Here is a 27,470-nt window from a genome sequence, read left to right as displayed (position 1 = left end):
ATACAGCTAAGTCACCAGGCTCCAAGCTCCTGGTGTATTCTTCTTGCAGGATGAAACAGAGAGACGCAAGGGTTAGCATTGTTCTTCTAGGGACCTCGCATGGGTACTTGTGCAGCTCCAGTTCCATCTCAAGGCCCCATAACACGTGCTGAAGAGTGCTGGCCACCACTTGGATGGTCAGAGTTTAGTGTAGTACATGGCTCCCAAAACCCCACCCACCTCCGCTCCACTCCACCTGACCGATTGGCAGCAGCTTTGCCCATTGGACTGCAGGCTGTGCTCTCAGCTCAGGCACAGGCATTCTCCCAGCCGCACTGCTAGGCTGCACTGTTAGCTTGAACCATGGGGAGACTGGTCCAAACTTGAATGAATATATTGCAAAGAGCTGTGAGCATCTCCACCAGTAACTGCTCCATGGCCAGCTTTCGCAAGGAGATCATACAATGTGCCCAGTCATCCAATTGTTCTGCAGCCTCTTAAAACGCTCATTAATTTGCTGTCTGTGCCCGAATGATGTAAAGTTCAGGAGCATTTGATGGTAATTTTGAGCATTTACGTTGCTTGAGTGGGCAGATAAGCTAGAGGCCTGAATCCAAGCGTATCAGCATATCTGCGCCTGAACTATCTCAGCTGCGGAAGAATGCTCACTTTGTATAAGGTTTCCCTAATGCATGGCCACTTTCCTCCACCCCCAAATCCCCCATTTGTGCTTGTGCACTACCTCCAGACTATGTCACCTTGCCTTAACCACAGTGCAGCCCTTGCCCCAGCACCACACTGTCAGCCAGCCAGGAAAAAGTGACTTGCCTGTGTTCTCACCTGAATGTGCGACGCCTCTTCCTTGAAGTCGCACGGGTGAACCTTGTGAGCACTGTGCAACATTTATGTGCCCTCACCTGAGTTCCCCTCAAAATTCAGCTCACAAAGTGCACTCCTTTAAGTACTGTTGTGAATCACATCGTTCTGAAGTCACGCCAATGTGGGAGGTAAATTTGACATGGGGGGGATGTTTCCAGTGGGCAGGCAAAATGGTGAGATGCAAATGCATTGAAATTATTTTCCCAATGTTGGACAGTGGAAAAGGTGGTCTGTCATTGACAGGCGGGGTGGACAGAGTGATGACTTCCAACCAATTTTTGACCTTCCCGCCATATTGCACCCCCCCCACCCCTACCCCCCCACTACCCCCCCCCCCCCCCCCCGCCCCCTGCCAACGGGGGTGGTAAGTTCCAGCCATTCTCTTAACTGTTTTACCAAACATCAACTAACCTTGCCTACTGGCTATACCATAACTGAATTCACAGAAATAGACATAAAACAAAGGATCTCTCTAAGCTTCGCACATCTCCATGGCAATATGATAGACATGGCCTGTTCCAAGGTAGAAATGCAAATTAATTTGCTTTTTATGCCAAAGCTTTCCTTAATTCTGGGAAACCACATGAATAAAATATATTTTATTGGAATAACTGCACATGTTATGTCTCCAATTCTTTAGCTAAGTGAGCCCATCTAATGGTTTTTTGACTCTCACCCTTTTATTTTGACTTTATCCAGTAAATGGAAGTTACCTTTTGAATTGTAAGTATCTTAGATCGGTGTGGTTTCCTAGCTGATGGATGTTTACAAGGGCTTCTCCTCACTGAACTTGGATTTGAAATTCAATTTCTAAACCTAAAATGCTATACCCCTAAAACATATGAACTATGACATTAGGCATAGGTAAAATAGCCGGAAGTACTTGGGTACGCTTGTACAAGTGTTAGGAAACCAAATCTTCAAGAACTATATTTTCTTTTAAAATTTGGAAGGGCGTTGCTTTATTTGGACATGTGGGAACTGAATTTATTTTTTTTTTAAACAAGGTCATAAGTTCACCTTGGACTGTGAGCAAGCATGCCTTTTCCAAGAAATCCCCTGACCAGCATGGCACTTGAGGAGGGGAGCTATTTGCTTATTTGAAATGTAACTACTTTAATGGCTGGGAAAGAAAACTGTTTTAAAGACAAAAGCCCTGATGATTTACTGGAAATCACCTGACAAAGATGAGTTTATGTTTTGAGCTTGTTTTTTTTTAACTCAGTTGGAAATAAACTGAAAAGGTAGAAAGCTGCCCAACCCACGCTCTCCTTGACTTGCAGGTAACAGTGTGGTTATCAGTATCCAGCTAGGAATCCTCATCTCAGTGGAACTTGTCTGCATTTGGAAACCCAAGAGGCTGAGATGAAGGGGTGGTCCCAAGGATTGATCCAGCTGTATTCGCTGAAGTTCTATTGGTGAGAATCTCTAGATATCTACTGGGACTAGCTTTCTGGCTTCACATGAGGGAGCACTGGATCGATGGCATCAAAACCCTTCAAATTTTATCCTTTTCAAAATGTTTTTCTTTGTCCACCAATCTCTGCAGAGATCGTATTTGTTTGTCCTTTGTTTGTTTGTGTGTGTGTTCTAGGGTATTTTAAAAGGGATAGATATACTTCCAGATTGCAAGTTGTGTGTTAACCATTTCCTACAACTTGTTTTAGAAAATAAATTTTGTTTTAAATAAAACAAACATCCTGAGCTTATTGAAAAAAGCCTGGTTAAAATCCCTTTATTCTGAGCCTATTGGTAGTGAAGGTAAATGATTGGCCATTTCGGTGAGGAAATTAAGCTTTTACATTAATGGTGTGACCTGCAGTATAGTGGGACTAGATAAACTGCTTACTCCTCCCACCCTGGTTGTAACACAAGGGACACAGAAAGTTAATATGCTGCTACAGCAAAAAATTAGTGGGGCCAGTAGCCCATGTTGGCTTTTATTGGTGGGGGATTGGAGTACAGGGAAAATGAAGTCTTAGAGGAGGCAGTGGCATAGTGGTATTGTCACTAGACTAGAAATCCAGAGACCCAGGATAATGCCCTGGGGACCCGGGTCCAAATTTCACCATGGTAGATAGTGAAATTTGAATTCAATAAAAATGAAAGTTTGATGATGACTATGAAGCCATTGCCAATTAACATAAAAATTGATCCAGTTCACTAATCTCCCTTTAAGTCAGGAAATCTTCTGTCCGTACCTGGTATGTCATGCATATGATTCCAGACCCACAGCAATGTTGTTGACTGGTAAATGCTGTCTGAACAAGGGCAATTAGGGGTGGGTGCCCATTTCCCATGAATGAAAACAAACAAGGGCTTTGGAAGGGCACCTGGAATACTCTGTGCAGTTTTGGTCTCCACATTCAAAGAAGGAAATACTTGCATTGGAGGTTCACTAGATTGGCCCCTGGAATGAGAGGGTTGCCTCATGAAGAGAGTTGAGTAAATTGGGCCTATATTCTCTGGAGTTTGGAAGAATGAGAGGCGATCACATTGAAACAGGGAAGATGAGATGAGAAGAAATTTCTTCATTCAAAGGATTGTGAATCTTTGGCATTCTCTACTCCAGAAGGTTATGGATGCTCCATTATTGAATACCTTTATAACTGAGACGCACAGAGTTTTGGTTTCTCATGGAATCAAGGGAGATGGGGAGCAGGTGGGAAAGTGGAGTTGGGAAGCCCAAGATTAACCATGATCAAATTGAATGGCAGAACAGGCTTGATGGACTGTTTAGTCTACTCTTGCTCTTCTCTCTAGGGTTCTTTTGATACATTTTGTGAAGGGCACAGACCATGACAATCAAGAAGACCTTTACTGAGGCATATTGAAGGACCCCCCACAGATCTGTCAAGGCAGTGAAACTTCATTTTGAACAAATCAATTATACTTTGTCATCTATCACATAACCAATCTCCTAACCAGGTCAATAATTTGTCTTCAATTCCATGAGCTTTAATTTTAACAGTTTCTTATCTGGAACCTCATTAAGTACTTTCTTGTAGCCCATATAAACTATACCCATAGATAAAAGCAAAAAACTGCGGATGCTGGAAATCCAAAACAAAACAAAAATATCTGGAAAAACTCAGCAGGTCTGGCAGCATCTGCGGAGAGGGACACAGTTAACGTTTCGAGCCGATGCTGCCAGACCTGCTGAGTTTTTCCAGGTATTTTTGTTTTTGTTTTAAGCTATACCCATGTCTACTACTTTAGTTAATGCTCCAAAATTTCAATTATTTTCATTAGAACATTATGTTCCCTTTACGTATCCAAGTTATCTCTCCCTATTTAGCTTAAATTTCTCTGATCGCTTCATCTTAACATAGGTTCAGATGACTTCCTCACAACCACATCTAGTATTTATATATCTGCTTCAACATAATAAAATGTCCCAAAGCACTTTATGGATCAATACAAAGATTTTCAGTTTTGCTAATGTTAACTTTAACAGGATGAGGCTGAAATTTGATGACAGGAACTGGTCAAACCAATAGCAAGTAAAATTATAGATGAACTGTGGGAGGTACTTCCTGTTTCTTTTCCTTTTACCAAGCTTTTTGTCATCTGCCCCATATATCCTTCTTCTGTCCTTATTTGGATTGGAGTCAAACTTGAAAATCTTTAGTAACTGTGTTGGTTCTCCTTTTCAAATGCATTATGATTACTCTTTGCTCCCTTACAATTAGATTATTACTCACATTTGGCTCATTACTCAATACTAAATCTAGTATGACCTGTCCTCTCATTAGTTCTAAAACATATTGCTGGCATTTAATTAAGAAAGTTAACAGTGTTCTCCCTGCCCAAAATTGGGAGAGGTTAAAATATTTTAGCCATGTCCCTCAAAATCTTCATCATTTCATAAACATGTCACAACCCTTATGATGACTAAGGGATCACTTGCAAGTGATTCTACTCCTCATGGAATTTGTTTACTTGTATTTTTTTTTTCTGAATCATACTAATATGGTTCCTCAGCCAGCAGCTGCTTTCCAGTATCACAAACAACTACTCATCAAATGTTAACAATCATGAGGAATATCACAGCCAAACTAATCCTCTTTCATTCAACACACACACAAGTGCTCAATCCAGCCTTGGTCTGTGGGTGGTGATCAAGTGCAAAAACCTTAGCTAAATTCTCCCCTCCCTTGCCTAGAAGTACTGAGGCCAATTTTACTGTGTCAGCTGCTGTTCTGAGTGAGGTAATCTACCTCCGCTCATATGAGAGTCAAATATCAGGCTTCATTGGTTTATAGGAGTCAGGATGTATGTGATGCTGTTTTTCCCTCTTTTACATTTAATGGTAACTAGGAACTCAGGACCTATACCGACCTAAACAGACTGAGACTGAAATTTATGTTTTCAAAAAAAAACCAAATGTCCAAATCAAATTATGTTATACATGTAAAAGTGCAAATGAAAGAAAAATAAGTTCAATAGGTAGACCCTAATATGGATGGATAAAGCAATTAAAATGGAACTTTTAAAAAAGGATATTAGTTTATTCAAAATCTGTAGAGAAGAAACAGGGGAACCCTTTGGATTGAACTAAAATTGTAAAACGCCTTCCCTTGGTCTGCCCTGATTTCTGATTGTTGTGCCAAGTTTTTTACTCGTCTTGCATTCCACAGCAGTTAGTATTACAAGTGTTTGGGTGTGGTGGTGAATAAGGTGCTACCCTCAAATGCATGAGATATCAGTTTTTTTCCTCAATATTTTCATATATTCATCTAACAAGAAGATAAACAGGGCTAACGCAGGAAATAGAGCAGACAAGTGTGGTGTAAGAGAATGAAACATGGAACTGTGGCTTCATAGGGCCAAGGTTTGTGGCTTACAAATGACCCATGGATTCGAATTTGGCCGCCCTGATTTATTGGGATCACCTATGCTCATAAGCGTTCAAAAAAATAAAGATCATATAGTTTGTCATTCAAAATGCATGTGGCATAAGCAGAATAAAGATTTCTGAGCAGCGGGTAGTATTTTTGGAAAACATGCATTTCCTAGTGCTTCCAGGACTCTGTTTGTGGTCACTAAACCAGTCATTGGAGGGGGAATGAAGATTCATTGCCAACCATGAGTTCCAGTACAGCCACTCCACCCCTAACCCCACACCGCCTCCATTACGTAGATGAAAGTCGAGTAGCATAACGATCATCATGTTTATGCAGATGTTACATTGATAAATCAAACTAAGTAAAGCCTTTAATTTAGCTAACTTAGAAGTACAAATACGTAAGTTTTTGGAAATGTATAGATGCCTTCATTTTGTGAAAAGTATATTAAAATAAACTCTATGATAGATTCTGTCAGGTCTATTTGTGGATTATTTTCATCCAGATGCACAAAGATGTAAGAATATTGTATTAAATAGTTCAGATTGGGTTGGCACAGCAGAATGACTCTGTAACCAGTTAACTTGTTCTTTAGATGGTTAGAAACTAGCAGTTCACATAGCTCTGAGATTTAAATATACAGAGTGGTCACAAGGGAAATATTTGACTGCCGCTGATTTCTGACTCGATATGGAGGATGAGATGTAAATTCATATCCAAAGATGTTGACCCAAAGTACAATTGAAATTCGGTCTCATCAATTAGCTGCATAAGGAACTTCGAGTAATGAATCCTGCCTGTTCCTCATAGAAACTAATTTATAACCACTTACCTGGGAGTTGGAGAGGCAGTGGACCTGAGAAGAAGCAGGCCGGAGTGGGAAAACATAAATTGGGGCCAAGGCTTGAGGCCTGCACTTCTCTGGGAATTGGGGAGGTGGGAGGCCTGTGAAGAAGCAGCGCAGAGTGGGAGAATATTAATTGGGACTGAGGCTTAAGGCCCACGCTTACCTGGGACTCTGAGAGGCACACCAGTCAGCTGCTCGAAATCAGCCCATGATGTGTTCAGAAGAAGAGTGAAAAAAAAAACAGTGACATAACTGCAAAGAAGCAATTTGATTGGTTGGAGAAGAAGCTAGGGGTTTGCTGAGTCTCTGGTGAGTATCTGGTAAGTGGTTAAGGTCTAGTCTACTCCTAAGTTCTAAAATAATACAGGACCTGATGGTAACTCTTTCGAGTACAAACTTGTTTCCATCTGCTTGAGATGAAGTTGCATTGTTTCATAGTTTGCCATGGTGAGATTTGAACTCTTGATTTTGGGCTTATAAACCCAGTACCATAACCACTTGGCTATTTAGGCCAAGCGGACCTGATGGTAAGGTTAACAAAGAAAAAATGAATAATTAAGTGGATAATTAAAACACATTAAGGATGCAGGACAGGTGATGTGTCAAGGCTGCAGCATGTGAGAGCTTCTGGATTCCATTGTGATCCAGGGCAAACACATCTGCAGGAAGTGTCTGCGGCATGAGGAGCTTTGGCTCAGAGTCATTGAACTGGACGCCGCTGTAGACACTGTGAAACATCAGGAAGGGGGAAAGTTACCTGGACACTTTGTACTAGGAGGCAGTCACACCCTTTACGATAGGGTCTTCTGGTTTGGTCAGGGACAGGAGAGTGTGACTAAGAATGAGGCAGGTAAGGGGACACAGAGGACAGGAGTGCAGGAGCCTCACAGTCTGTGCAATTGTTGAACAGGTTTGAGGTTCTTTCAGCTTGTTTGGATGAGAGTCATGGCTGCAGGGTGGATCAGCTAACTGACCATGATACCATGGTACAGGAAACCATCCAAGTAGGGGGAGAAGAAAGGAATGCAGTGATAGCGGAGGACAGTATAGTGAGGGGGATTGACATAGTTCTTTACAGCTGAGAGCAAGAATCCAGGCAGCCCAGTGCCAAGGTTTGGCTCATCTGCTCAGGGCTGAAGAGGAACTTATATTGGGATGGGGGGGATCCAATCATCATGGTACATGTAGGAGCCAACAACATCGATAGAACTGGGAAAGAGGCTCTGCATACTTAGTATGAGGAGCTAGTCCCCAAATTAAGAAGCAGAATCTCAAAGGTAATGATACCTGCTTTATCACCTGATCCATGTACAAATTGGCATAAAACAAATAAGATTAAAGAAATGAATGCATGGCTCAAAGACTGGTGTGAGAGAAATCGGATCCGGTTTGTGGGGCACTGACACCAGTATTGGGGAAAGTGGGATCTGCACTGTTGGGACGGCCTACACTTGAACTGTGCTGGGGTCAATGATCTAGGAAGTTGCATAACTAGGGAAGTAGAGAGTAATTAAATAGTGGGGGCAAGGGATCAAATTTGGGTAGATATGGTAGATTCTGGAACAGTCCCAGAAAATTGAGGGGTGGCAAATGGAACCCCGGTATTTAAAAAAGGAGGGAGGCCGACCGCGTGTGCAGTAAGTGCCACCAGTTGCAGCTACCTGAGCTCCGAGTTTCTGAGCGTGAGCGGCAGCTGGAGGCTCTGAGGTGCATCCGCGAGACTGAGAGTTTGGTGGATAGCACATTTTTAGATGTGGTCACCCCACAGCTTACAGAAGTGCAGACAGAGAGGGAATAGGTGACCATCAGTCAGAAGAAAGGTGTCAGGCAGGTAGTCAGGAAATCCCCAGGGTGCATCTTGCTCGAGAACTGTTTTTCTGTGTTGGAAAACTGTGAGAATAACAGTTCCTCTGGGGAGTGCAGCCACGCTCATGGCACTGTGAGTATCTCAGCTGCACAGGCGGGGAGGAGAAAGAGGGGAAGAGAAATAATAGTAGGAGACTCGATAGTAAGGGGAACAGACAGGCGTTTCTGTGGCCGTAGATGTGACTCCAGGTGCCAGGGTCAAGGATGTCACCGAATGGCTGCAGGGCATTCTAAAGAGGGAAGGCAAACAGACAGAGATCGTGGTATATATTGGTACCAACGACATAGGTAGAAAGAGGGATGAGGTCCTGCAAGCAGAATTTAGGGAGCTCAGAAGCAGATTAAAAAACAGGACCTCAAAGGTCGTAATCTCTGGATTACTTCCGGTGCCAGGTGTTAGTGAGTATAGAAATAGGAGGTTAGTCCAGATGAATGCATGGCTGGAAAGATGGTGCAGGAGGGAGGGTTTTAGATTTCTGGGACATTGGGACTATTTCTTGGGGCGGTGAGACCCGTACAAGGTGGACGGGTTGCACCTGAACTGGAATGGGACCAACATCTTTGAGGGAAGGTTTGCTGGTGCTGTTGGGGAGGGTTTAAACTAACTTGGCAGGGGAATGGGATCCTGACAGGAGGTTCAGCAGGGGGAGATGCACAGCCAAAATTAGAAGAGAGGGCAAGTGAGTTTGGGAGGCATAGAAATTATAGGCCAGTTAAGGCACAAGGGTGTTTGGCAAGGTTGGATTGTATTTATTTTAATGCAAAGAGTCTGACAAATAAGGCAGTTGAGTTGAGGGCACAAATTAACACGTGATAGTATGATGTAATTGCTGTCACAGAGACATGGTAAAGACAGGGGCTGGATTGGCAGCTCAATATTCCAGGATATATGGTCTTCAGGTGAGACAGGGAAGGAAGTAAAATAGGAGGGGGTATCACAATATTGATCAAGGAATCAATTACAACAGTAAGGAGGGATGACACCTTAGAAGGCTCCTCAAATGAAGACAAATGGGACGAACTTAAAAGCAAAAAAGGAGCAATCACATTGCTGGGAGTGTACTATAGGCCCCCAAACAGAGAGAAATAGAAGAGCAGAAATGTAGGCAAATTTCAGAGAAGTGTAAAAATAATAGGGTAGTAATAGTGGGGGATTTCAACTTCCCCAACATTAACTGGGTTAGTCATAGTGTGATAGGTTTAGAGGGAGCGGAATTCTTAAAATGCATCCAGGAGAGCTTTTTAAGCCAGTACATAGAAGGTCCTACAAGAGAAGGGGGCGGTCCTGGACTTAATTTTAGGGAATAAAGCCGGGCAAGTGGTAGAGGTATCAGTGGGGGAACGTTTTGCAGATAGTGATCGTAACTCCGTTAGATTCAAGGTTGTTATGGTAAAGGACAAGGATGGGCCAGAAATCAGAGTTCTAAATTGGGGGAAGGCTGATTTTGATAAGATCAGATATGATTTGGGCAGAGTGGACTGGGAGCAGGTATTTTTCGGTAAATCTGCGTCAGAGCAGTGGGACTCATTCAAGAAGGAAATAGGGAGAGTACAGGGCCAACATATTCCAGTGAAGACAAGGGTGGGACCAACAAATCCAGGGAACCCTGGATATCGAGGGATATACAGGATTGGATGAAGAGAAAAAGGGAGGCATATGGCAGATACCGAGAGCTCAAAACAGCAGAAGCCCTAGAGGAGTATAGGATGTGTAGGGGGGAACTTAAAAAGGAAATTAGGAGAGCAAAAAAGGGGCATGAAAAGACATTGGCAGGTAAAATAAAGGAAAATCCGAAGTTATTTTACAAGTACATTAAGAGTAAGAGAATAGCCAGGGAAAGAGGATAACTAAAGACCATAGTGGTAATTTGATAAAAACAAAAAAACTGCGGATGCTGGAAATCCAAAACAAAAACAGAATTACCTGGAAAAACTCAGCAGGTCTGGCAGCATCGGCGGAGAAGAAAAGAGTTGATGTTTCGAGTCCTCATGACCCTTCTTGAGTTCGAGTCCAAGAAAGAGTTGAAATATAAGCTGGTTTAAGGTGTGTGTGTGGGGGGTGTGTGATAATATCACCAACTTTAACTTTAACACCTATGTGTTCTATTGTAGTATTGTCGTTGACATCTTTTGATGACCTGCTTCTATCACTGCTTGTTTGTCCCTACAACCACACCCCCCCCCCTCCACGTCTCTCTCTCTCTATCTCTCCACCCCCCACACACACACCTTAAACCAGCTTATATTTCAACTCTTTCTTGGACTCGAACTCAAGTTCTGTCGAAGGGTCATGAGGACTCAAAACGTCAACTCTTTTCTTCTCCGCCGATGCTGCCAGACCTGCTGAGTTTTTCCAGGTAATTCTGTTTTTGTTTATAGTGGTAATTTGTGTGTGGAGCCAAAAGATGTAGTTAGGGTTCTGAATGAATACTTTGTGTCAATGTTCACATGTGAGAGGGACAATGTGAATATGGAAATCAAGCCGAAGGACTGTGATATAATTAAAGAAATTAGCTTAGATAAGGATGAGCTTCTAAGTGGTCTGGCAGGCTTGAAAATAGATAAACCTCCAGGCCTGAATGAAATGTATCCCAGGCTCTTGTTTGAGACAAGGGAGGAGATAGCAGGGGCGCTGGCAATAATTTTCAATACCTCTCTGGCCACAGGAGAGGTGCCAGAGGACTGGAGGACAGCCAACGTGGTACCATTATTCAAGAACGGAGGAAGGGATAAACCAGTCAGTCTAACCTCAGTGGTGGGGAAACTATTGGAAGCAATTCTAAGGGACAGAATTAATCTACACTTGGAGAGGCAGGGATTAATCAAAGACAGTCAGCATGGTTTTGTGAAGGGGAGGTTATGTCTGACCAATTTGATTGAATTTTTCAAAGAGGTGATCAGGTGTGTAGATGAGGGCAATGCATTTGACGTAGTCTACTTGGACTTCAGCAAGGCTTTTGGTCAGGTTCCGCAGGGGAGACTGGTAACGAAGGTGAGAGCCTATGGGATCCAAGGCATTTGATAAAATGGATCCAGAATTGGCTGAGTGGCAGGAAGCAGAGGGTGATGGCTAAGGGGTGTATTTGTGACTGGATGCCTGTGTCCAGTGGGGTTCCACAGGGATCGTTGTTGGGTCCCTTGCTGCTTGTGGTATATATAAACAATTTAGACTTGAATGCAGGAGGGTTGATCAGTAAGTTCACGGATGGCATGAAAATTGGTGGGGTGGTAAATAGTCAGGAGGATAGCCTTAGATTATAGGATGACATAGACAGGCTGGTCAGATGGGCTGATCAGTGGCAAATGGAATTTAATGCGGATAAGTGTGCGGTGATGCACTTGGGCAGGACAAACAAGGCATGGGAATACATAATGAATGGTAGGACCCTGGGAAGTACCGAGGATCAGAGGGACCTTAGTGTGCATGTCCACCGATCCCTTATGGCAGTGGGACAAGTAGATAAGGTGGTTAAGAAGACATATGGGATACTTGCCTTTATTTGCCGAGGCATAGAATATAAGAGCAGGGAGGTTATGCTGGAACTGTATAAAACGCTAGTTAGGCCACAGCTAGAGCATTGCGCGCAGTTCTGGAATCCGCATTATAGGAAGGATGTGATTGCACTAGAGAGAGTGCAGAGGAGATTTACCAGGATGTTGCCTGTTATGAGGAGTTTTAGTTATGAGGAGGGATTGGATAGACTGGGGTTATTTTCCATGGAGCAGAGGAAATTGAGGGAGGACATGATTGAGGTGTATAAAATTATGAGGGGCATAGGTAGGATAGACAGGAAGGAACTTTTCCCCTTGGTGAGTGATCAATAACCAAGGGGTGTAGATTTAAGATAAGGGGCAAGAGGTTTAGAGGGGATGTGAGGAAGAATTTTTTCACCCAGAGGATGATGGGAATCTGGAACTCACTGCCTGAAAGGGTGGTAGAGGCAGAAACCGTCATAACATTAAAGAAGTATTTGGATATGAACTTGCGATGCCATGACGTACAAGGCTATGGGCCTAGTGCTGGAAAATGGGATTAGAATAGTTAGGTACTTGTTTTACTGACGCAAACTCGATCGGCCGAAGGGCCTTTTTCTGTGCTGTAGACCTCTATGACTCTATGACTCTAAAATAAGGAATTTCAGACTGGTTAACCTAACATCAGTAGTAGGGAAAATGCTAGAATCTATTCCAAAGGATATGATAGCAGAACACTTAGAAAATATTAACGGGTTTAGACAAAGTCAACATGGATTTATGAAAGGAAAATCATGTTTGACAACCCTACTGCAGTTTTTTGAGGCCATAGCTAGCAGAATAGATAAGGGAGAAATAGCGGATGTGATACATTTGGATTTTGATTAAGCCCCACATAAGAGATTAGTGTGTAAAATTAAAACATATGGGATTGGAAGTAACATATTGCCATGGATTGAGAATTGGTTAACTGACAGGAAACATAGGGTAGGAATAAGTCGTTCTTTTTTGGAGTGGCAGGTGGTGACTGGTGGGGTACCGCAGGGATCAGTGCTTGGGCCCCAGCTATTCACAATATTTATCAAAGATTTGGATGAGGGAACCAAATGTAATATTTCCAAGTTTGCTGACGACTCAAAACTTGGTGGGAATGTGAGCGATGAGGAGGGCGTTAAGAGGCTTCAAGGCAATTTCGACAAGTTGAGTGAGTGGGCAAATACATGGCAGATGCAGTATAACGTGGATAAGTGTGAAGTTATCCACTTTGGTAGGAAAAACAGAATGGCAGAATATTATTTAAATGGTGATAGATTGGGAAATGTTGATGTACAAAGGAACCTGGGTGTCCTTTTACAACTATCACTGAAAGCAAGCATGCAGGTGCAGCAAGCAGGTAAGAAGGCAAATAGTGTGTTGGCCTTCATTGCGAGAGGACTTGAGTACAGGAGCAAGGATGCCTTGCTGAACCTGTACAGGACCTTGGAGAGACAACACATGGAGTATTGTGTGCAGTTTTGGTCTCCTTACCCAAGAAAAGATATAACTGCCATAGAGGGAGTGGAGTGAAGGTTCACCAATCTGATTTCTGGGATGGCAGGATTTTTGTATGAGGAGAGATTGGGTCGACTAGATCGTTATCCACTGGAGTTTAGAAGGATGAAAGGGGATCCCACTGAAATGTATAAAATTAAGACAGGGATGGGCAGACTGGATGCAGGAATGATTTTTCCTCTGGCTGGGGGTTTTAGAACAAGGGGCCACAGCCTCAGGATATGGGGTTGGTCATTTAGGACTGAGATGAGGAGAAATTTCTTCACCCAGAGGGTGGTGAACCTATGGAATCCTCTACCACAGAGGGCTGTGGAGGCCAAGTCACTGACTATATTTAAGAAGGAAATAGATAGATTTCTAGACTCTAAAGGCACCAAGGAGTGTGGGGAGAGAGCAGGGTTATGGCGTTAAGATAGAGGATCAGCCATGATTATATTGAATGCCGGTGCAGGCGTGAAGGACCGAATGATCTACTCCTGCTCCTATTTTCTATGTTTCTATGGGCATAAGCACTACCTGTGTGTGTGCAGGGAGGAGGGAGAGTCATGGCCTGGCCCTTTTGTGCATGTGTGCGGAAGAGCGCAGGAATCTCCCTGAGGCACAGGGCTGCCTCAGGGAGATTAAATTCATAATATGAATTTCAAATAAAGAAACTGACAAATCATTTACACATGTCCCTTAATGTGACACCATTACTTGAGCTGGGACATGTTTTTCAAATGTTCCAAAAATATTTATTAATGTTATAAACCCTTCAGGAAACCTCATCCTGCCCTTGGATGCGGTTTCATGAAGAACGTGAAGGCCACTTGTGCTCTTCGCCTGCCCGCCAACCTGAAGGTTGGATGGGCAGTTTTCTCAATTGGTTTAATTGTTTGATTAATGACCTAAACAGGCCTTTGATAGTTTTGGCAGGCACACAGCCGACTCCAGTGCACGCCCGCCATACAGAAGATCAGAATGACACGCGGTGATGTTGGAACTCACACCCGACGTCACCACGTGTCATTTTACACGTCGGTGTGTGGAGGTGGAAGATTCTGCCCTATATTTCTGTCGAAGAGCAGAAACGAGACAAGAGAGAAAGGCATTGATATGGGGAATGATAAACAGAATGTGACAGGAAGGGATTGAGAGTAAACCTCCTAAAGAGTAATTCATCGGTCAAGACTAGACATTACAAAAATAATAAAAGGACAAAATTAAAGGCTCTGTATCTAAATGGATGTAGCATTCAAAAATAAACAGATGAACTGATAGCACAAAAATAAATAAGTACGACCTTTTGGCCATTACAAGACATGGCTGCAGGCTGACATAGATTGGGATCTGAATATTGATGGGTACATGATGTTTAGGAAAGACAGGAAGCTAGGAAAAGTTGGAGGGATGGCTCTGTTAATGAATGCTGGTATTAGCACATTAGAGAGGGATGACCTAAGTTCAGGAAGCCAGGATATAGAAGTAGTTTGGGTAATGATGAGAAATGATAAAGGCATAAAGTCACTTGTGGGATTGGTGTATAGGCCCCCTAACAGTAACCATATGGTAGGACAGAGTCTAAAGAAAGAGACAATGGGAGCTTGTCAGAAAGTAGCAACAATAATCATGGGGCAGAAATTTCCCCCGTCGGGGAGGTTGTACGGGGGTCAGGTGCAAGCCCATTCGGCACCCCCGATCGGGGCCGTGTCGCCATTTTACATGAGTGGGCCAATTAAGGCCCACCCAGCGTGATGCGTGCCTGGAAGCACTCCCTGTGCAGGCTGGGGAGCATTCTCTGAACCGGGGCCTCAGGAAGATTAGTTTAAGGTTTCAAATTTTAAATAAAGAAAAGGAAATATTTTAAGACATGTCCCCTCATATGACAGTGTCACATGAGTTGGGGCATGTTCATGAATTTTGATAAAAAAAAACTTTATTTAATTAATGAAACTTTCATGAAACCTCATCCCGCCCGTGGATGAGGTTCCATGAAAAATGCAAAGGCCGCCTGGGCTCTTCGCCTGCCCAACAACCTCAAGGTTGGACGGGCAGCCCTGTTAGTTGTTTTAATGACTATTTAAATGGCCTGAAAAGGCCTTTGACAGTTAGATGGACACGCAGTCAACTTGGCTGTGCGCCCATCGGACTGAAAATCTAAATGATGCGCGGTGACATCGGGATCCCCGCCTGACATCACCGTGTGTCATTTTACGCGTCGGCGAGCAGGTCCCACCCCCATGGGGATTTTAATCTACATATAGACTGGAAAAATCAGGTGGACAAAGGTGAAGAGTTCCTAGAATGATTTTGGGATAGTTTCTTAGAATAACTCATTCTGGAGCCAACCAGAGAGCAGACTATACTAGACCTTGTATTGTGCAACAAGATAGAATTAATTAATGACCTCATAGTGAAAGCACCCTTAGGTAGCAGCAATCATAATAGGATTGAATTTTACATTCAGTTTGAGGGAGAGACGAGTGGGTCCATGGCTAGTATTTTAAACATAAATAAGGGCAATTATGAAGGCATGAAAGCAGAGCTAGCTAAAGAGAACCGGCAAATTAGGTTAAGGGATAGGTCCATAGAGATGCATTGACACTTAAGGGGATATTTCATGATACACAGAATTGATACATTCCGACGGGAAAACAAAATTCCAAGGGGAGGACCAATCGTTTGTGGTTAACTAAAAATGTTAAAGATAGCATCAAACTTAAAGAAAATCATGCAATTGTGAAAAGATTGGCAACAGGTCAAAAGACTGGACAAAACATAAAAAAAAAGCAAAGAATGACAAGAAGATTAATGACGAAGGACAAATTAGAGTATGAGAGAAAGCTAGTTAGAAATATAAAGACGGAGAGTAAAAGTTTCAATTGATATTTTAAAAAGAGAGTCAACAAAGTGAGTATTGGCCTTGTAGAAGGTGGGCCTGGGGAATTAGTAATGGAATGTAAGGAGATGGCAGATGAACTGAACAGGTATTTTGCATCGGGCTTTACTATAGAGGATACAAGTAACAGCCCAGAAATATCTGTGCATTAGGAAATGGAAGGGAGGGAGGAACTCAAGAAAATTACAATCACTAGGGAAGTAGCATTGGCAAGTAGTTATAACTGCAGGCTGACAAGTTCCCAAAGTCCCTCCCTTTATTCAAAATGGGAGGGTAACAGAAAGAAGGAAGCTACAGGGCAATTAGCTTAACATCTGCCAGAGGGGAAATATTAGAAGCTATTATTACAGACGTTATAGCAGGGCACTTAAAAAAGTTCAAGGTAACCAGGCAGACTCAACATAGTTTTGCGAGGAAATCATGTTTAACCAACTTATTGGAGCTCTTTGAAGAAGTAGCATGTGCTGTGGATAAAGGGGAACTGGTCGATGCACTGTACTTAGATTTCCAGAAATTATTTGATAAGATGCCACATCAAAGGTTATTGTGAAAAATTAAACCTTAAACCTCATGATACAGGGGGTAACATGTTGGTATGGATAGTAGATTGGCTAGCTAACAGGAAACAGAGAATAGGCATAAATTGTTAATTTTCTGGTTGGCAAGATGTAACAAGTGATGTGCCACAGGAATCAATGCTGGGGCCTCAACTTTTTACAATTTATATAAACGACTTGGATGAAGGAACCAAAGGTATGGTTGCTAAATTTGCTAATGACTCAAAGATAAGTAGGAAAGTAAGATATGAAGAGGACATAAGGAGGCTCCTAAGGGATATAGATAGGTTAAGTGAGCGGGCAAAGATCTGGCAAATGGAGTATAATGTGGGAAAGTGTGAAATCATCCATTTTGTCAGGAAGAATTAAAAAGAAAAGCATCTAAATGGTGAGAGGATGCAGAGAGATCTGGGTGTCCAGAAATGTTAGTGTACAGATACAGCAAGTAATTGGGAAAGCGAATAGAATGTTATTGTTTATTGCGAATATTGAATTGAATATAAAAGTAGGGAAGCTATGCTTCAGTTGGCTCGAGGGGCTGAGTGGTCTACTTCTGCTCCTAATTCATATGTTCATATATTAATAAAACACTTTTTCTATATTGTTGTGGATATCCTCCAGCAGTCTTTTACAGGAACAATGGCTAGACTACTGAAACCATGGGACAACAGCAAGCTTCACCCTGCTGCAGATCAATTTAAATCAGGATCCTACAACTTGTATTATTACTCCAATTTTAATTTGCAGGGCGTCCAATGCCTGTATCGGGAAGTCTATCTGCATATCTGGAAGACATTGCTTCTAATTTGGCAACCAGCGCACTTCTGGGGAAATTAAGTGCGAGAGACTGTGACCTGAGTCTCAATTTTCACCAAACAACAGGGGGAAATATGGTCCAAATTTCCCCATCCTTGACTGTTTTGAAGGCTACATTACAGGATTGTGAGGAGAGCCTCCGGTTATGATGAGTTATCAACTGTCAGCATCATGTTGTAGAAGATATTTTAAGAAATTAATTCTTCCAAACTTGGTCTTAGTATTTTTGGAAATTTTGTAACTGGGCAATGCCTACATGCTTTTGATAAATGTCTTAAAATGTGAGTCCATTTCCTGAAATTAACATTTTTTGCTTTATTTTTGCATAAATGATAGACGAGTAAGCTTTGGTTTTGCTTTGTCCCATAGATAGATAAAAATCTGAATTACTGATTTCTTAATATGTGTATTTTTTGTGACTATCTAGTTCATGGCTCATGTCAATATTTTAGAGGTAATTTTTAGTTCTGGGAAGATCAAGGTTGTAAAGTTAAAAGTATTAAAATGCCGGGGTTTAAAGATTGCCAGGATACCTCAAGATATGGCAGTTCAAAGGGCGGGTCATGTTTGTTTAATAAAATCAGAATTCAAGAGATAGAGTTATAAACAGCAGGTGGGCTTACCTAGTAGGGAACTGGAGACATGATGTCTGTGATCCTTGCAAAGAAGGGAATTGCAGAGAGATGTTTTTGTTTTGGGACTTAGAGTTACATTGGTTTAAAAGTATTTAGTGAACCTGAAAGGTTGTAAAAACCCATCAGACAAAAGAAAAAATTGTAAACGAGGGCTAAGTAACTTAAAAGTCAGTTTGAGGACATTCCGGAGCAGGCTACCTCATCGTGAAGATGGGTGGAGCTTAGGGAAGCCCTCTGGTTTCAATTTATCTGGATGTTTGCAGAAGGAGTTAGCTACAGCCTCGAACTGGTGTGTGAAGTTTGCAGCTCACTGACAGATGATAGCTAAAGTAAATGATTGTTTTCTGGACCAGCACTGTAAGTAGAATAAAAAAATCTAGCTTCATCATTCACCATGTGGAATGCAGGTGAAACTTTATCTCAGTTTGAATTTTGTGAGGGAACAGAAGTTGAAGACTGTGTTGCTTGAAACTAGTGGACGAATCTACAGTTGTCCTCCATAAATCTTGTGCCAAAGAAAGCAACAAGCAGATGAAAGCATTAGCAAACTAACCAGAGCAAGGGATGGAGTCATCCCCAGTCAAGAAGTGAAAGTTTTACCTTTGAGCCGGAGCTTTGGAGAATTCTCCAGAGGACTGTGGTGTACACAAATGTGGTCCCTACAGAAGTAAATAACTTTAAGATTGATGTGTTTTATAAAATAGTTCTTGGGGGAAGTAAGAAGTAACCCTGAGGGCATAACATACGTAGTTATAAACCACGTTGTTTAGTCAATAGTGCTTGCCTTATTTAAGTCTTTTATGTACAATAAAGTTTGTCTTGTTTTAAATAAATGTGAAATCTTGAGGCGTAATTCTATCGGTTACAACAGGAGGCAGAATTTTCCTGAATTGCACTATGCAGCGGCAAGTGTGAAAAAAGACATTTTCGTGCCGGCCGCAATGGCGGATTTTTCTGTCGTATTGTCCGTGTCTCGCCTCATTAATTAAGCAGTATTGCTGGTGGGCAGCCCCTGAATCACCTGCTACGCCATTACTTCATCATTTCTTCACTCCAAGTGCCATCCCCAAACTGCAGCTGCACACACAGTTATCAATGCTTGCAGCCCAGGACTGCTCCAGTGAAGACATGGACCTGAAAGCCAATAAATGCTCACTGATCCGTCCCTGGAATGCCATGTGGAGGCCCAACACGATGTTCTCTATTCCAGCTCTGGCCGCAGGTGGTTCAACGATTTCACCACTCCGGCTTGGTAGGCGATGGCAGTGGTGGTCCGTGCCAATGTTGCCACAGAAGAGGTTGGTTATCCAGCGCAGAAAGAAGATGAATGACCCCACCTGTGCCAGCAAGGTAAGGCAACTATCTCATTATTCTAAACTCACACACTCACAAAGCCATCACACATTCGCTGGCATCTCACTCAGTTCCAGCTCAAGGGACATCACCACTCACTCTCTCACATACACCCTCACATCTCCATCTGGCCTCATCTCCTCTGGAGATGCCTCCTCAGCCCTCACCATCTTGAGACAACTTGCACAGATCAACATGTGACCCCACACACACCCTGCGATACCCCCGCTTCCCCAAGCCAGACATAGCCCTGCAGCTATTGAAAAGCCATCCTGCCTTACCGCTGGTCTGGTAGCTAGAGACCAGCCTGTAAGCCCTCCTAAAGGCAATGTGGTGCTGCCTGCAAAGCCTGGTGCTGATGATCGTGAGTGTTGCCTGAAGCAAGGTAAGCAGACAAACCTCGAAGTCCTGAGTGAAGTGCAGGTCACCAGGCACACGTCGCTTATGTACTGTTGAGAAATGTGTCGATGTGTTCTATGATCCAGCGTGGGGAGATGATTCTGTCAAACAGGGCTTAAAATGAGATGCTAAAGTATTGAAATTAGGATCCCGATGTGCAGCAGCAGGAGAAGCAGCCCGCCATAGATGGGTGGAGTGGGCAATCGCAAACTGGTTTTATGACGACATGAAACCGAGTTTTGCAATAGAACCATAGAAAAGTTACAGTACAGAAGGAGGCCATTCTGCCCATCTTGTCCATGCCAGCCCGAGGACACCCAGGCACCCTTTCTAATCCCACCTTCCTGCACCCGGCCCATAGCCCTGCAGCTTACAGCACTTTAGGTGCAGATCCAGGTACTTTTTAAAAGAGTTTAAATTTTCTGCATCTACCACCAACTTGGGCAGCGAATTCCAGACACCCACTACCCTCTGCGTAAAAAAGTTCTTCCTCATGTCCCCCCTACACCGTCTGCCACTTATCTTGAATCTATGTGCCCTCCGTCAAGGGAAACAATTTTATCCTGTCCACCCTATCTATTCCCCTCATAATTTTGTACACAATCTCCCGACATTTTCTGCTCCAGCCCATTATGACCCCCGCCACAAATGGGAGCAGAAAATCCCGGCCAAGGTGTTTGGATTTCTCTTTAAAAGCTGTTTGTCCCAAACTGGATTATGACCATTTATTTCAATGAACAAAACAATGCAATGAAGTTTTTCACTTTTACAGTGAATATCATCTATTTACAGGTACAATCTATGCTCATTTGGTGAAATGTTTGTTTTTATCACTCCTTGATCCACCACATCAATTACTTGATGAAGTGTAGTGTCTCTTCACTCAATCTGACATTTAGATTTGTTTACTGGAGCTGCTGATCTGTGCTGATATATTAGGCTGTGTGGTGGCAACCTAATATGTAAAAATGAGGTCTGATATGCTCGAGCACATTTTGATGAGAATAAGACAGTTTTGGTAAAGACATGTGCATGCACTCACCTGACAACCACAGGCAGCATCTAGAACAAGTAGATTATGACACAAATTAGTGTTTCTTAACATCAGCCATCTGAAAACAATGTTAAATAGCATGAAGGGCTCCCCAACAATGCTATTTCCATATGACATGAAATCTTCACCTTTGGCAAACCCCTCGTTGAGGATGCTTCATCCTTGCGGATGGTTCATCCTTGCGGATGGGTGTGTGGAAGTGAGATGTCAGTGTTGTGAGCCCTATTTTGCCTTGCAGGCTCTCCCACAGTAAGGAAACCATTTGTTAGCCCAGTAGAGGTGTTGGTGGATTGTTGGCTCAAGTAGCTGCCCTCTCTTTCCGTCCCTTTCACTGTTCTCTCTCAGTGGCTGCTTTTGTTGATTGGAAGGCCTTGACTTTTTTGATGTTGAATCACCATTTTGGCCAAGATGAAGCATCTGCTTCTGATGTGTTGATGTTAATAGAGCAGGCTTTCGTGAAAGCTTTGAGACTGTCTTTGAAATATTTCCTTTTTCCCTTGTATGAAAAGGTTCCCTGGCATAGCTTTGACTAGAGAAAGTGTTTTGGTAGTCTTGAGTCAGGCATTTTGACAACATGTCAGGTGAGAGTGACTTTCCTGGACATCAAGGCAGCATTTGACCGAATGTGGCATCAGGGAGCCCAAGCAAAGCTGGGATCAATGGGTGTCGGGTGGGAAACTCTCTGCTGGTTGGAGTTATATCTCACACAAAGAAAGGTGGTTGTGTTGCAGTTGTTAGAGGTTAATCATCTCAGCTCCAGGAAATCACTACAGGAGTTCCTCAGGGTAGGGTTCTCGGCCCAACCAACTTCAGCTGCTTCGTCAATGACCTTCCTTCCATAATAAGGTCAGAAGTGGGGATGTTCGCTGACGATTGCACAATGTTCAGCACCATTTGCGACTCCTCAGATACTGAAGCAGTGCATGTTCACATGCAGCAAGACCTGGACAATATCCAGGCTTGTGCTGACAAGTGGCAAGTAACATTCAGCATGCCACAAGCACCAGGCAATGAGCTTCTCCAATAAGAAAGAATTTGACCATCGCCCCTTGACATTCAATGACATTACCATTGCTGAATCCCATCATCAACATCCCGGAGTAGCCATATAAATACTGTGGCTACAAGAGCAGGTCAGAGGCTAGGAATCCTGCAGCAAGTAAGTCACCTCCTGACTCCCCAAAGCCTGTCCACCATCCACAAGGCACAGGTCAGGAGTGGGATGGAATACTCTCCACTTGCCTGGATGAGAGCAGCTCCCACAATACTCAAGAAGCTCGACACCACCCAGGACAAAGCAGCCCTCTTGATTGGCACCACATCCACAAACATTCACTCCCTCCACCACTGAGGTACAGCCGCAGCAGTATGTACAATCTACAAGATGCACTGCGGGAACTCACCAAGCCTCCTTAGACAGCACCTTCCAAACCCACGACCAATCCATCTAGAAGGACAAGGGCAGCAGATACATGGGACACCACCACCTGGAAGTTCCCTTCCAAGCCACTCACTATCCTGACTTGGAAATATATTACTGTTCCTTCATTGTCACTGGGTCAAAATCCTGGAACTAACATTACTGTGGGCATACCTACACCACATGGACTACAGCAGTAAAAGAAGGCAGCTCACCACCACCTTCTCAAGAGCAAAAAGAGACATGGATAAATGCTGACCTAGCCAGTGATGTCCACATCCTGTAAATGAGTAAAAGAGCCTCATGCACCTTAGCTAATAGAGAATATCATGGCCCCTACACTTGTGTGTTGGAGGACACTCATACTTGATCTTTTGAGCTTGCACTTGATTTCTGAAATCCTTCTAAGACAGCCTTAATGATGTTATCGTGGGTCCTTGATATGGTGCCTATACGTTGTCCTGTGTCTCGAAGCAACTCATTTCAGCACAATAGATGAGATATTTACCAAAGCCTACGAGATCATGGGACTTGCTCTGAACACCAGGAAGACCAAAGTCTTCTACCACACCAAATATATCAAATCTAACGCCTTCACTTGAGATTCATGGTGAATATTGGAAAAGGTCCCTTGCTTCCCCTTTCTTGGAAGCTGTCTATCCCCAAAAGACTGACATTGATGAAAAGGTGCACCTCCAAATCCAATGTGCTAGTTCAGCCAATGGAAAGTTATGTATTCAAGTTTTCACGAATCATGATATCAGATCCAACGTTAAACTCTTATCATGTCATTGCATTATTTTCCCTGGCTGCTGGTGCAATTATGTGTGTTGTTTGAACTTTCTATAAATGGCTAAAGTTTGAATAGTCAACAGGGATTGGTTGTGTTGGAGCTGAAGTACTTCTGGTCACTGAAAGGTTTGTGCTGAAATGAGTTGCTTGGAGACCTGGCTGGCCTTCCTCTGAGAACTGAGCATGAATTGGGAGAATAGAAAGTGATGACGGAAAGCAACACAAGCTGCTGGAAGATGCTGGAGGATGAGGGGGAGAAGGGCACTCGGCAGGGTGATATATTCCCCGAGGGGCTTTAGGGAGCAAATCTCTTATTACTTCAACTTCAGTGAGGACCAATGCATACAATGTTTTTGCTTGACATAAGAGGTTGTGACTGAAATCTGCTAGCTATTGCACCTACAACTGCAACTTAAAGCAGGGAAAAGACAGCATTGATATGGCTGTCATGGTTGAATGGCTGCCGGTGTGTGTGAGCTGTGAGTTATCAGTATGAGGCTTGCAACAGTGTCAAGTTTATGCAGATGAGGGGAAGTATATGAACTTGGGGGATGGGTACTGATTGATAAAGTTGGTAGGTCGGTGATGGGGGTGTACTGACTTTTTTAATATATATTTATTCATGGGATGTGGGTATTGCTGGCTGGACCAGCATTTATTCCCCATCCCTAATTGCCCTTGAGAAGGTGATAGTCCGCTGCCTTCTTCAATCACTATGGTTCATGTGTTATAGGAACATCCACAGTGCTGTTAGGAAGGGAGTTCCAAGATTTTGATCCAGCAACAGTGAAGGAATGGTGACATATTTCCAAGTCAGGATGGTGAGTGACTTGGAGGGGAGCTTGCAGGTGGTGAACAGTGGATGAGGCTACATACACAGTGTGTAGGATATAACATTTGAAAATGAATTCACTAGCCTTGTGTGAGATTATTAAACTTCTTTCTGCACTGTATCTATGTTTTTTAGAGCTATAATCATGTCATCAAGCATCACCACAACTTACTCCCACAGACTCCTGAACATCAACCTGAAAGCCTCCTCACTCCTTGTGGATACAGGATGTCTCTTCTTTCCATGTCTTGCACCAAGACTTCCAATACAATATAAGAAAACCTTGGTGCTTGCTCCCTCCCATGTTCAGCCATTTCTTAAAGTATCACAGATCAAATTTACCTTTCAAAATGCACCAACCCCCCCTCCACCCACTCATTGCAGCCACAATTCAGCTCCCTTTAAGTTGTGCAGGCTGACATTAAGTAGCGCCTCCCACTCACTAGAATGCAACCCATGCTGTTCATTGGTTACATGCAGAAGTCATGTAAAACAGGAGATAACATCAATGTAATGTGCCTCCTGCAATTTAATCATCAGGCCTGGATTAATTAAGTACCATAATACCTCACTGTCCTTTTTTGGGAGCTAGCCAATTTAATTGCATGGTTCCATGAGTCATGATCATTTTTCAGGTGTGAGTCCAGTCAGTGAATGTCAGCTAGCTATTCAACATTGGTAGACATCATAACCAATCCTTTCTTCACCCAATGTCCAAAAATGTGTAATCCACAGTTTGGCCTATGCAGAGTTAAAGAATCACAGTGGAGGCAATAGTTATAGCAGGTCCAGTGCCTTTGGATTAAGCAGAAGAAAAATATCTACCAACTTTTTTACTCCTTATTTCTATTCAGTGGCACTACCAGAAATAGTTTTTGTGTAGATATTGGATACATCAGTAATGTTTCCTTGGTCCAATCCCCTGCCAAGATTCATGGGTTCTTACATTATGTGATAAAAGAAAGACTTGAAAGGCTTGTACTTATTTAGCTATGTCATCAGGATAACAAAAAACGCTTCACAGCCAATTCATAACTTTCCAAATGTAGCCACTGTTGCTTGTAGGCAAACAAGGAAGCAATTTATTTTTATTCTTTCATGGAATGTGGGCATCGCTGGCTGGGCCAGCATTTATTACCCATCCCTAATTGCCCTTGAGAAGATGGTGATGAGCTGCCTTCTTGAACCGCTGCAGTCCATGTGGTGGAAGTACACCTGCAATGCTGTTAGGGAGGGAGTTCCAGGATTTTGACCCAGTGACAGTGAAGGAACGGCGATATATTTCCATGTCAGGATGGTGAGTGACTTGGAGTGGAACTTCCAGGTGGTGGTGTTCTCATGCATCTGCTGCCCTTGTCCTTCTAGGTAGTAGAAGTCACAGGTTTGGGAGGAGCTGTTGAAGGAGCCTTGTAGACGGTACACACTGCCGCCACTGTATGTCAGTGGTGGAGGGTGTGAATGTTTAGGGTGGTGGATGGGATGCCAATCAAGCAGGCTGCTTTGCCCTGGGTAATGTTATATTCCTGAGTGTTGTTGGAACTGCACTCATCTAGGCAATGGAGTGTATTCCATCACACTCCTGACTTGTGCCTTGTGGACAGGCTTTGGGGAGTCAGGAGGTGAGTTGTTCACCCAGCCTCTGACCTGCTTATATGACTGGTTGAGTTCAGTTTCTGGTCAATAGTAAGCCACAGGATGTTGATAGTGGATTCAATCTCCCATTGAATGTCAAGTGGAGATGGGTAGATTCTCTCTTTTTGGAGATGGTCATTGCCTGGCATTTGTGTGACACAACTTTTATTTTCCATTTATCAGCCTAAGCCTGAATATTGTCTAGGCCTTCCTGCATTGGACACAGAATGCTTCAGTATCTGCGGAGTAACGAATGGTGCTGGACATCATATAATCATCAGCGAACATCCCCACTTCTGATTTTATAATTGAGGGGAGGCCATTGATGAAGCAACTGAAGATGGTTGGGCCTAGCACAGTTTTACCCTGATTCCCATGGACTCCAGTTTTGCTTGAGGCCCTTGATGCCACACTCTGTCAAATGCTGCCTTGTACCGTTCTGTTGAAGGGTCATTCGGACTCGAAACGTTAACTGTGTTCCTTTCCACAGATGTTGCCAGACCTGCTGAGCTTTTACAGGTGTTTTTGTTTTTGTCTTACAAAATGAATATTTGTTCAGACATTGACAGAACTATTCTCTGAATAGTGCCATTAGATATTTTTTGTTCACTTAGGCAGGCAGAGAAGTTCTCAGTTTAAGTTATCATTCTACGCAAAACAACTAAAGAGGGAAAGAAATAATTTGCATTTCTGTAGTGCCTTTCATGACCTCAGCATGTCCCAAAGTGTTTTACAGTCAATGAAATACTTTTGAAGTGCAGTCGCCATTGTAATGTCTGGAAGCTTGTATCTTCCTGTTAGAAGCCTCAAAACCAAAATGTTAAGTGGGAGAATTCAGTGAAGAGAAAGGGAAGTAAGAAACCAATTTAGCCTAAGGTGAGGAAACATTTGTTTTGTGTCTATTCAAGTCTAGTTATGCCTATACCTGATCCTGTTGGTGCCTCCTGAACTGGAGAAAATGAACTTGGCAGATCAATTTCGAACAATGGTGATCTATTTCATAGCCTACAACCATTATATGTCTCCCAGTTATTAATGTCTTATTTTACGGTCTGCTGCCTTAGTATTGGATTGTAAGACAGTTATCTATATATCAGTAATAGAAACTCATAAATTACTACTTAAATATCAATTATTGATGTGTATAGAAATGTAGAAATTGATGAAGCCCTATTAGTGGAAGTTGTGGAGGGCTAAATTGGACAACCCTGAAAATGGACACAGTGATCCTGATGCACCTGTTGATGGCAATGCAGGAATCATGCCAATTTAGTACTCCCTGTTTATTTGAATGACCTCCACATCCAGCCTGTGACTGTGCCGTTCATTAGCTGGATGCATTGCAGAGGGCATATTAAGCACCATTTAAAGCTAGCCTTCACAGCTTAAAGTTAGTCTGCATCTCTTTAAGGGGATGTGCATAGTGATGCAGCAGGTGCTGGAAGTTGTGGTTGAAAAGAATCTGCCCTTGGAAAGAGATAGCACACCAGAACTCCAATCTTTTACTGCATTGGAGGTTTTGGTGAAGGAGGAGGAGTTAGAAGGCAAGATGCCCTGCATCAGCAGTGGGTGGGACAGGGACAGTGAGTTAGGAGAAGGAGGCTGTACAGATTCACAATGGAAAGGAATTGGGAACAGATTGCATAGAGGTCAATGTTT

Source organism: Carcharodon carcharias, chromosome 4, assembly GCF_017639515.1.
Source record: "Carcharodon carcharias isolate sCarCar2 chromosome 4, sCarCar2.pri, whole genome shotgun sequence".
Classification (NCBI taxonomy): Eukaryota; Metazoa; Chordata; class Chondrichthyes; order Lamniformes; family Lamnidae; genus Carcharodon; species Carcharodon carcharias.
This window is presented reverse-complemented; position numbering follows the sequence as displayed.